This window comes from Procambarus clarkii, unplaced genomic scaffold, assembly GCF_040958095.1.
Source record: "Procambarus clarkii isolate CNS0578487 unplaced genomic scaffold, FALCON_Pclarkii_2.0 HiC_scaffold_100, whole genome shotgun sequence".
NCBI lineage: Eukaryota > Metazoa > Arthropoda > Malacostraca > Decapoda > Cambaridae > Procambarus > Procambarus clarkii.
The window spans coordinates 2,347,224-2,352,924 of NW_027189133.1; positions in this window are offsets into that span (position 1 = coordinate 2,347,224).

Genomic DNA, 5,701 nt, shown 5'->3' on the forward strand with positions numbered 1-5,701 from the left:
CCTATGTTCCTTATCATGTTTCCATATTCTCTATAAGTTCATATTCCCTGCATGCTCACTCTATTCATCAACTTTTTCTTACATGTTTTCTGCGTTCACCGTATGTTCACTGTGTTCATTCCATGTTCTACAAATGTTCACAGCATGCTCAGTTCAATTCTTTTCACCTGTTTTTCTCATTTTTTTCTGTTTTCTATCATTTTCCCCGTATGTTCACTATGTTCTTTGTCAGGTTTTCATGTACATCATATGTTCTCTGTATAACTTTTATACTCATTATTCATGTTCTCAATGTTCTTAGCTTGTTCTTCACATGTTCAGTGTTCATTCTTGTATTCCCTATGTTCCTTATCATGTTTTCATATTCTCTATAAGTTCATACTCCCTGCATGCTCACTCTATTCATCAACTTTTTCTTACATGTTTTCTGTGTTCACCGTATGTTCACTGTGTTCATTCCCCTACTTAACCTCAATTTTTTTTATGTTCTTTGTTTCTTTAAACCAATTTGTTTCTTCCATTCACTAACTAGTTCTTTGTCAAATAATGTTATACGGCAATACAGTCCCCTCAACAATTTTAGTCACTCAGTTTTTATTTACAAAACTGTGTCAAAGTAATTCTCGTCGTCGTCAGCTTAATAGTTCTACCAACCCATTCTTAAACAAATCTACACTTTATTCAGTTCCAAATTTACAAAGACAAACCTTTTCTTGTAACTTCTTTACTAAAAATCTTTCGCCAATCAACTAAAACATAGTCACTTTCCTCATTTCTCAACTAAACTTATTATCCAATCAACCAAAAATAGTCAAAGGAATCTTTCCAACCCTGTTCATAACTAAACTTATTCCCTAGTCATCAGAAAAATATCCGTGTTCTTCATGTTTCATTGTCATTTCATAACTAAAATTATCCATCAATCAACAGAAAAAGTCATATTCATCATCATTGTTCCTAACTAAAATTATGTTTTGGCAAGTAAGAAAAATAACCAAAGATATCTTTCATCGCTGTTCTTAACGGACATTATACTTTGGGGAGCACAAAATAGTCTCCCTCATCATGTTTGTCTTTTCCTTAACTACAAGTATTCATCAGTCAAATAAAAATAGCTACTTCATCATGTTTCCCTGTCATTTCTTAACTGAAATGTCACTTCTCTCATCTGAAATAGACATGTATAACCTCTTTCCATCACTGTTCTTAACTAAAGTAGCCTTTCACTTTGCTAAAATAGTCATATTCATCATTGTTCCTAACTAAATTATATGTCGTTAAGTAAGAAATATAGTCAAAGACACTCTTCGAGACATCAAGGACTTACTCAAAGACATCAAAGTTACTCTTGTTGTTCTCAGAAGTCATTCTCAAAGTCATCACCGATTTTCTCAGAGTCACCAAAGTTATTCTCTGAGTTAACAAAATACTACTCATGTTCTCAGAAGTCATTCTCAAAGTCCTCACTGATTTTCTCAGAAACAGCAAAGTTATGCTCGGAGTCACCTTCGTTCTTCAGAGAAACTTTCCAAAACATCGTTGTTCATCAAAGTTATTCTCGGAGTCATCAAAGGTATTCTCTAACTCACTTTTGGTCATTAAAGTTAATTTCTATGTTATAAAAGTTTGTCTCAGAGACATCTAAGTTCATCTTAGAGTCATCAAATGTAATCTCTAACTCACTTTTGTTCATCAAAGTTGATCTCAGAGTTAACAAAGGTAATCTCTAACTCACTCTCGTTCATCAAAGTTGTTTCAAAGACATCGAAGTTAATCTCAGAGTTATCCAAAGATATTCTCATGTCCACAAAGTTATTCCAAGAGACGCCAAAGTCAATCTCAGACATTTTCGTTCATAAAAGTTATTCTCAGAGACAACTAAAGTTATTCTCTAAGAGCTATCAAAAGTTATTCTCAGTTAAGATATGTTATTCTCTAAGTGCCCTTCCGTTCATCAAAGACATTCTCTAAGCTCTCAAAGTTATTCTCTAAGACAACAAAGTCATTCTCAGTCATCAAAAGTTATTCTCAGACTCACCTTCGTTATTCAAAGAAGCCTTCCGAGACATCCTCGTTCAACAAAACCAACCTCAGAGCCATCAAAAAGTTAAATACAGTCATCAAAGTTATTCTCTAAGTAACTTTTCGTTCATCAGAGAAGCTTTCTAAGACATCTTTGTTCATCAAAGTTGATCTCTAAGACATCAATGTTGTTCTCTAAGACATCAATGTTGTTCTCTAAGACATCAATGTTGTTCTCTAAATCATAAAGTTAATCTCTAAGACATCAATGTTGTTCTCTAAATCATAAAAGTTAATCTCTAAGGCACCTTCGTCTACTAGAGAAACTTTCCAATCCATCTTCGTTGATCAAAGTTATTCTCAGAATCATCAAAGAGATCTCTAATTCACTTTCGTTCACCAAAAGTTGTTCTCTAAGACACATTCGTTCATCAAAGAAACTCTCCGTCCATCATGTTATTCTTCAAGTCATCTTCAGTCATAAAATTTCTCTCCAAAATGTAACTAGTTCAGCTTTTCATACCAAACCCGCGCTTCTGTTAAATATATTTTCTTAGTCACTTTACCCTAAAACTGTTCTCAGAACTACACTGTCCAAATCCTAACCTATCCTCTCCACCCAATGTTACTTAGTTAGCGCAACGTTCCTAAACTTGACTTTACCTATCCTAACTTAACTTACCTTACCTTTACCTATCGTACCTAACTTAACCTGCATAACATAACTTTACCTATCCTAACAGGACTTACCTTACATTACTTATCTTACTTAACTTAACCTACACAACCTAACTTACATAACTTATCTTACATATCCTAAAGTAACCTAACTTGCTTTACCTAACTTAATCTACATTCCCAAACTGCTGTATCCTAACTTATCTAGTCCAAACCAGCCATGATCTAACTTACATAATTATTCCTGCTTGTCTGTGTGTTTCGTCAATCATTGTCTCATATTCATTTACTCATTTCAAGGGTTAATTTCTCAAATGGACATTTTTGCATTTCAAGTGTTATTTGTTCAAAGAAAAGTGACAAAGAACTAGTTAGTGAATGGAAGAAACAAATTGGTTTAAAGAAACAAAGAACATAAAAAAAATTGAGGTTAAGTAGGGGAATGAACACAGTGAACATACGGTGAACACAGAAAACATGTAAGAAAAAGTTGATGAATAGAGTGAGCATGCAGGGAGTATGAACTTATAGAGAATATGAAAACATGATAAGGAACATAGGGAATACAAGAATGAACACTGAACATGTGAAGAACAAGCTAAGAACATTGAGAACATGAATAATGAGTATAAAAGTTATACAGAGAACATATGATGTACATGAAAACCTGACAAAGAACATAGTGAACATACGGGGAAAATGGTAGAAAACAGAAAAAAATGAGAAAAACAGGTGAAAAGAATTGAACTGAGCATGCTGTGAACATTTGTAGAACATGGAATGAACACAGTGAACATACGGTGAATGCAGAAAACATGTAAGAAAAAGTTGATGAATAGAGTGAGCATGCAGGGAATATGAACTTATAGAGAATATGGAAACATGATAAGGAACATAGGGAATACAAGAATGAACACTGAACATGTGAAGAACAAGCTAAGAATTGAAATCAACTATTTTTTTCACATTATGCTAACACCATATGTCTATATGGTGAGAGATGTAACGAAGATGGACTAAGTCATACTTTTATTTAAAAATGTCATTTTGGGCTGCAAAAGTTGATTGCGTTACGTTACGTTACGTTACATTGTGTTACAGAGGGCTAAAGGGGGTAGATGCCAATATTTTATATGGTGAGAGATGTAATGAAGATGGACTAAGTCATACTTTCATTTAAAAACGATATTTGGTCTGTAGAAAGTTGATTTGCGTTACGTTACGTTACATTGTGTTATAGAGGGTTAAAACTGGTATACCGTAATATTCATATGCTATGAGATGTAATGGAGATATTGTGTTTGGCTAAATGAGTTCACATTTCAATAATGATATTCGGACAACAGCCAGAAAGTTGATCTCTACGTTACTTAATGATGATATAATGCGATGCAATCGTGTGCTAATATTTTATTTGTGTTAGAATGTAAGGGCTATAGGAGTTTGTCTAGACTTGCATACATTTTCAAACGCTATTTATGTAGGCAGTAGAACGACTGGTTTCCCATTACGCTACATTGACTGTGTTACAAGAACTGAAAAAACAGACTTAACCCACACCTATTTCACTATTGACTCACCGGTCTTATTCTCATCGATTGGTGTTTACATTGGATGACGTAGGTCTTAAGAGAGACAGCCTTGATGGAGAAAGATACGCGAACAGCGGCATCCGGAGAAAGGAAATGATGTTACTTTCCCCAACTACTAAATGATCTGGAGAGAGAGAGAGAGAGAGAGAGAGAGACTGAGAGACAGAGAGACGGAGAGAGAGAACAGCAAATTATGATTTGTTATAATAATAAGACTGAAGACCCGCTTATGACTGGATAATCTTTAAAAAAATGCTATTTCAGCAAAGAATGGTGATACTAAAGCTTAGTTGAACATCCGGTCTGGGAAGGGGGCAGTGATGGTTCGGCCATGGAGGGGGTGGTAGGGGTAAGGGTAAGTGGGGGTGGACGGGGGAGGGTAAGGGTCATCCCTTTACATTGACTATCTCAGTACGCCTCAATCCGCCGCGAAGGTGAGACCTTGACAAGATAGCCCCGCACAGCTGTAATGGATGGATGTAGGACGGAGAGGTGATGGAGATTGAGTAAACATGCATACATTTCATTGATCACAGTTAACAAGAACAATTTGTAGGTAGAGATCGCGTCTCCGTGACGATGTGAAATGTTTCTCTCTTTTAGTAAACGCTAACCTACTGACTTTGACTGAGTTTACTAAGTGAAGTGTCGTGTGGTGGACTTTAGAGAGGGAGAGAGACAGAGACAGAGACAGAGACAGAGTGAGAGATAGAGAGAGAGAGAGAGACAGAGAGAGAGAGACAGAGAGAGAGAGAGAGACAGAGAGAGAGAGATAGAGAGAGAGAGAGAGAGAGAGAGAGAGAGAGAGAGAGAGAGAGAGAGAGAGAGAGAGAGAGAGAGAGAGAGAGAGAGAGACAGGGAGACAGAGAGAGAGAGAGAGAGAGAGAGAGACAGGGAGACAGAGAGAGAGAGAGAGAGAGAGAGAGAGAGAGAGAGAGAGAGACAGGGAGACAGGGAGACAGGGAGAGAGAGAGAGAGAGAGAGAGAGAGAGAGAGAGAGAGAGAGAGAGAGAGAGAGAGAGAGAGAGAGAGAGAGACAGAGACAGAGACAGAGATAGAGAGAGAGAGACATGGAGACAGATTGAGAGAGAGTCGCAGACCCTGGCGAAACGCAATGGTAATGGGTGTCCCACCACTTCCGGTGTCGTAGGAGAAATACCCAGACTAGTTGGAAAGATGATCAGTCAGGCTCCAACCTGCGACCAGTACGCTTACCCCGTCGCGACATTGAAAAACGCTTTAGGTAATGGTACACTCCCCTCCTGCAGGAGACTTTGCCCTCATCCTCACACACACACACACACTTAGCTCTTCCTGTAGGGGACGTTAATGGTTTGTCTAACCACATAATGGCCCGCTGCAGTCTCACAACGAGAGTGACTTCTCTCTTTCTTGACCCAAACACAGAA